The sequence below is a fragment of the Vicugna pacos genome, chromosome 5 (assembly GCF_048564905.1).
Source record: "Vicugna pacos chromosome 5, VicPac4, whole genome shotgun sequence".
NCBI lineage: Eukaryota > Metazoa > Chordata > Mammalia > Artiodactyla > Camelidae > Vicugna > Vicugna pacos.
The window spans coordinates 51,565,091-51,572,042 of NC_132991.1; the positions used below are offsets into that span (position 1 = coordinate 51,565,091).

The following is a 6,952-nucleotide window of genomic DNA, read 5'->3' on the forward strand; positions in this document are numbered from 1 at the left end:
GAAAACCTAAGTTTTTTGCCCTGCACTGCCCAAAATGCTAACACCTCTCCACATGTGATATTTGCACATAAGATTAAATTAATTAAAATTAAAGAAAATGTGAAATTCAGTCCTTTATTGCACTAGCCACATTTCTAGTGCTCAACATCGTCATGTCGTTGGTGGCTCTACTATTGGACAGGGCAGATACAGAACATTTCCATCATTGCAGAAAATTCTACTTGACTGTGCTGTTCTAGACTTCTGTCTTGTTGATCATACTTCTTCCTCTTTTCAAATGTAAAGGATAAATTTGATCTAAAGCTTAAGCAATATAAGACTGAACAGATAACATATAAGAGAACAAGCTCCACATCCTTAAATCTTGAAGCAGAGAATTTCAGTATGCTTCACATTTATCTATGTTTTAAGTGCAGAGAACATTCTCTACCTAGTCTTTTTTTTTTGAGCTTTTATATTTGAATTTATTCTTCATTTAACTTTTAAAATACTACTATAGTTGAATATTAAAACAAAAACAATAGCAAGTAGTGAGCATATTATGATTATAGTCCTTCACTCATTCACTACTGCAAATAAAATGCCAGTAGTGAGTATATTCACTGGCCTCATTAAGAGGTCTGACACTAAACACAACTCCAAGGATGATGTTCATCATCTTCATATGCTTCTCAGTTGTAATGGTGCCATCTTTCCTGATTTGGATTAAAGTCCACTAGTTCTACCTGGTCCATTTCATTAGTCTCTTCTACTTCCTTCCTCTCAGATAGGAGTTTTTCCAGCAAAGAGAGTTTATCAGGGTAGAGGAGGTCATTCTCAGGAAAGTTTACCTTAAATTCAATGATTAAGTGACCCTTTTCACATGGTCTACAATAAATTGGCATTCTTTCATTTAGCACACACTTGATATCTCCATGCTTGGCAATCTGACCTGCATGAGAAGTGATGACTCTTGTTTAGTTGTCAATAGTAGATGTTGGCTTTTGGAAGCCACACAATGCCTCAACCAGCTGTATGTCCATACATATGAAAAAGTCTTCTTGTTAAGTGAAAATAGCATGGACTTCTGATCTAAAACAATGATAGTATCTCCTGGCTCCAGTCCTAGTTCTTGGTCTCCTTCACCATAGAATGCTATCTTCTGGCCATCTTTCATGCCTTTGTCAATATGAACTTCTAGAATTATCTTCTCTCGAACTATCTTCCTTCCATTGCAGCTTTACATCTGTCTTTAGGACTGATCCACTCCCTGTGGCCCTGGCACTCCATACATACGGACTGAATTTGCTGAACCATTCCTGGTCCTATCTGATTAATTCTTATTTGCATTGCAGTACCACAGCAATTGGGACAGCATTCTACTGCTCCTTTCTTACCAGCTTGGCCTTCACATTTGTCACAAATCACATTCTTTTGCAGTGCTAGTTTTCTTGTTGCACCATTATATAAATCTTCCAAGGTTACCAAGAGTTGATGTACAACATTTTAACCTCTCCTTTCTCTCTGCATCCTTCCTCCTCCTTCAAAAAACATATCAGAGATATCCACAGGGGAGCCAAAACTGTCCCCTGCTCCGCCTTCTTTAATTGCCTGTTCTCCTTCTTTGTCAAATAATTCCCTTTGGTTTGCATCAAAGAGCACTTCATAAGCTTGACAAATGTATTTAAACTTCTCTCCTCCATTTGGGTTCTTATCAGGTTGGTACTTCAAGGCCAGTTTCCTGTAAGCCTTTTTCAACTCTTTGTGGTAGCATTGGGTTTGACCTCCATGCTTATTCTTTAGACTAAAATGCACAGAATGTTCTTCATCCATTCTCAAGATTTCTAAAATTTGTTTCGATTTTGAGTGAGGGTCATTTATAATATTAATGAAAATTAATAAATATCCAATTAAAAATCAAACATCCATAGAAAATAAATGATATTTTATCAATTCAGAATTCACTACACTTGACCAAAACCCAATAAAAATCAGAATATGGATAATTTTATCTCATGATGCTTTGTTTTCCACACTGCAAAAATATTTACTAAATTTCTTTAATACATCTATGATTTCCATTTTTTGGGCCAAATTCAGTAGTCATTACTCATGTAACTCAGCAAGAATGAAAGGTTAAGTCAGTGCTTGTTCCAGGCATCTGTTTTCCTGTCCATTCTAATGATGGGCAGGTGCATCATACTGAGGGTGATTGTGATTGCTTTAAAATAATTCAATTTAAATGATTTCTGCAATAAAATAAAGGTAAAATGGAATATCTACTATTTTACACCTAGAGACTTCACATGACATTTATCACTTCTTAATATTAATCCTATGTTTTAATCTTTTTGTAGATCAAGTTATGTTTATTCAACTTAATGGAAAGAATGTAGAAACTCTTTGGAATCCTAAAGAAACCTTCCTTTTGTAATGATTCATGGTGTTATTATTTAGAATTTTAATTATAGAGATTTTCATGAAAATTAATATAGCCTCATAAATTGCAAATGTATAAACAGTTTTCCAGAGTTTTCAAGCAGTCAAAGGAAACCTCTGTGACATTTTTTTGAGAAAATATGCAAAGAGAGGAATATTACTGATATTCTACTTCTCCCAAGATCTAGATAACCCAACATTGTATGTGAAGAAAAAGTTAATTCGAGTCTTGAGCTAGAGATTCTGATGATTTAAATGTTATTTTAGGAGACAAAATAGATGGTAAAATGACCATACATTGTACTTAAATATCACGTATGTGTATGTGTGTTTAATGTAATTTCTCATGTAAAAAGAGCCCAACTGAGTAATGTTAAAACCAAATATTGGCAATAGGGGAAACATTAACCTAAACCAAAATTAAAATATGTGTTTTTCATTAAATTATATTGATTTAAATAAAACCACTTTTATTCAAATCACTGATGGAACAGTGAAAGTTTCATAATCTTGCCTAGTTACAGCAATCAAAAAGTGAAGTTCTAAGCCTGAGAAAATGATTATATCTCTTGTAGATTACATGAAATGCACATAATCTTGAGTTAAAATCACTCTAATTTCCAACCGAGTATTTAAAATAGAACAAAGTGCTGTCATGAAAGAGTGGTTAACTATCAGAAGATTTATCAATGTAATTAACTGCATTAACAGATTGAAAAGAAAATTTGTGTTCTCATTTCATAAGATGCATAAAAAACATTTGATGTAATAGACATTCAACTATGGTTTAAAAATAAAATCTTAGTAAAAGGAAATAGAAATTGCCCTTACCTTATAATGTATATTTAGCAAAAACCTCTGGTAAACAGTAAAATGACAATACATTGTATTTAAATATCATATATGTGTCCTATCTGACACACTATTTAAAAGCAGTCCTATCAAAGTCTAGAGGTAGATAATTCTGTCAGGTCTAGTACAATACACATTGTTGTGAGGTTCTTACAGTAAGACAAGATGAGGAAAAAAGTGTAAAAAACAAAAAGTGGAAAAAATGTTGTGTTCAGGCAGTATGCCTGAATGTAGAAAAAATTAAAAGATGTTTATAAATAAATGTTTGTTATTAGGGAGAACAATAATATTCTTGGATGCAAGACCAACTTCCAAAAATTAATAACTTTCCAGTACACAAGAGGCAACTAATTAGAAAATATAATAGTGACAACAATCAAAAGGAGCCTAGCATAAGATGACCAAGACTTTTGTTGAGACAATTGCACCCGTTGTTGAAGGACATAAAAGAAGTTGTGACTAAATGTCAAGATGCACCAAGTTCACTAATGAGGTGACTCCATATTGAAATTAAGTTAATTCTCCACTAACTCCCATAGAATTTTAATGCAATAAAATAAAAATCCCATAGGATTCTCTGTGCAACCAGATAAATTGAGTCTAAAATTCAGATGAAAGACTAGAGTTCCAAGAATTGGCCGATTTTGTGGAAAATGAAAAGAGAAAATTTGCTTTGCCAGATATCAAGATCTATAATAAAAGTATGACAAAGAAAATAGTATTTATCAGGGCAAAGATAGACAGTCTAATGAACAAAACAGAAAGGCCCATGCATGTGCAGAAGCATGACTCATGACCAAGTTAATAACTGACCATCATACAGGAGAAAAAAAACAGGAATTCATTCTCTTACTGTATCAAAAATAAATTGCCAATGCATAGAAACTAAAAATTTTTGCAGTGAAAACTAAAACTTTTAGAAGACATCAAAATAAGAAAAAATTTCTTAAACAAGACAGGAAGATCACAACCATAACAGAAAATACTTGTACACTTATCTATATTCAAATTTTAACAAAAGTAAGCCACATTACAGGGATATAGGGATATACTGTGAGACACACTGCAGTATGGGAGAAGATATTATAATGTGATTTTTGATAAAGGTTGAGTGCCTGGAATCCATAAAAAGTTCCTCCAAATCAGTAAGTTAACAGCAAATGACTGAATGGCCTGTAAATATACAGAAAGATGATCAGCCTCACCAGTAATCAGCAAAGTGCACAGTAATACAGTGAAGTACCATTTTACAACCATAAAATTGGCAACACTTAAGAAGCTTTATAGTACCAAGTTTTGTCAAAGATTAAGGAACAGTTTGAATTCTCCTGTACTGCTAATGGAAATATAAATGAGTTGGTTAAAGCCACTTTGGGGATCAATTTAAAAATATCTAATAAATGTGAAGATGTACATATGTTATAATCCAACAATACTATTTCTAGGGATATAAGACTCAGTATGTAGAAACCCTCATTTATGCAGATAAGGGGAAATATATAAGGATAATTGTTAAGGTATTATCTAGAATATTTAAAATTTAGAAACAATTTTGACATACATCAACAGGAAAATAAATAAGCAAATTTTTCTATGTTTTCGCCAAGGAATACTATTGAGCCATAAAGTTAATAAATTGGAAATGAATGCTTGGGCATGACTACATTTCATAAACATGATTTTTAAGTAAAAGTTTTCAAAATTTTAAGCTTCCTTAAGGAGGAGTTTTCAGACACTTTAACAAAAATGAAAGAAAAATGTTTGTATTCCTCCCATGCAGGAGGCAACAGAGGCTGAAACTCAGGAGTTTGGGATTCACAGGTACACAATACTATATATAAAATAGATAAACAACAAGGACCTACTACATAACACAGGGAACTATATTCAGTTTCTTATAATAAGAAAATTCATTGAGCTGTACACATTAGATTTGTGCACTTTTCATATCTTTGTTATGCTTCAATAAATAGGTTTTTTAAATGGGGAGGGAAAGTGGCTTTCTTTGAGAGAGAGCACATGCTTTCACATTCACCTTGGTCCCCATCCTACCCTTCTATATTTCCAAAATGAAGAATAATTGGTTGCCATTTTGTATCACTTTGGTAGAGTTTGTCTTATAGCAAACAAGTGTTTTCCTTTATCTGTGTCTCCATGAAAAGGCTTTTGATATAAAGTTTTAAAACAAAAAAAAAGAACACAACATATTGTTTGCAAACATTTTGTTATATTGCACTAAATATAAAATTGTTGAAAACATGGATAGGAAAGATATATATTTTAAGGAAACTTTATTTGTGAAGGAAGAGGGGATGAGTTTGATTAGAGTGGAATAAAACTTTATCTGAACATTTGATTAAATGTAGAAAATCAGCAAATCTGGCAAAACATTGACATTAGTTAAATCTAAATGATGGATTTACAGCTGTTCATGATATTATTCTTGTTTGTACATTTTGAATCATTGTGAAATGATAAAAAAGAATAATTTTAAAAGTATTCTGTGCAAACAGAAAAGCAGTAGAAAAATAAAGAGCAGGTTTTGAAAAGATCAATAAATTGACAAATCTCTAGCAAGGCTGTCAAAAGAAAGAGAGGCACAGAGAAAGAGACAGAGAAGACTGAAATTACCAACATCTCAGATGAAATAGGGAATATCACTATGAACCCCCCAAATATCAACAAAATAGTAAGGAAATACCACAAGTTTACACACATACATTTGACAACTTAGACAAAACATTGACCAGTTCCTTAAAACACATGAACATCTACAACTCATCCAAGATACAGTAGGTCATCTGAATAGCCATATAACTATTAAGGAAATTTAATTTATAGTTTTACAGTTCCTCCAAAGAAGAAATGTCCATGCCTGGATAATTTTGATGAGGAATTCAAACATTTATAGAAGTAACACCAATTCTATACAGTTTCCTAACTCACCTTGTGAGCTTATTTTACCCTGATACCAAAACCAGATAAAGAGAGTTTAACAACAACAAAAACAAAAAGACAAGACAAAACAAAAAACCCTATAGACCAATATCCTTCATGATCATAGAAGTAAAACATAAAACCATAGAACTCCTAGAAGGTAACATAGGAGAAAAACTGGATTACCTTGAGAATGGCAATTCTGTTTTGATACAACACCAAAGACGTGATCCATAAAAGAAATAACTGATAAGCTGGACTTCATTAAAATAAAACATTTCTGTTCTATGAAAGACTCTGTCAAAGGAGTGAGAAGACAAGTTACTGACTAGGAGGAAATATTTGCAAAAGACCTATCTGATAAAGGATTGTTATTCAAAGTACACAAAAAAAGTCAAAACTCAACAAAAGGAAAACAAATGACCCAATTAAAGGGCCAATGATTTTAACAGACACCTCACTGAAAAGAAATACAGATGGCAAATAAATAAGCATATGAAAAGATGTTCCATATCAAATGTCATCAGGGAAATGCAAATTAAAACAGCAATGAGATGCCTCCACACATCTCTTAGAATGGCCAAAATCTGAAACATTGACAACACCAAATGCTGGAGAAGATGTGGAGACAGAGAAACTCTCCCACATTGTTGGTGGAAATGCAAAATGGTACAGTCACTTTAGGAGACAGTTTGGTAATTTCTTGCAAAACTAAACGTACTCTTACTATAGGATCCAGCTACCA

General features: G+C 32.7%; 1 pseudogene; it reads right to left on the minus strand.

The window, feature by feature from the left end:
• Nucleotides 1–611: 611 nt before the first annotated feature.
• Nucleotides 612–1,329, minus strand: LOC102544257 (dnaJ homolog subfamily A member 1 pseudogene; annotated as a pseudogene).
• Between the last annotated feature and the right edge of the window lie 5,623 nt (nucleotides 1,330–6,952).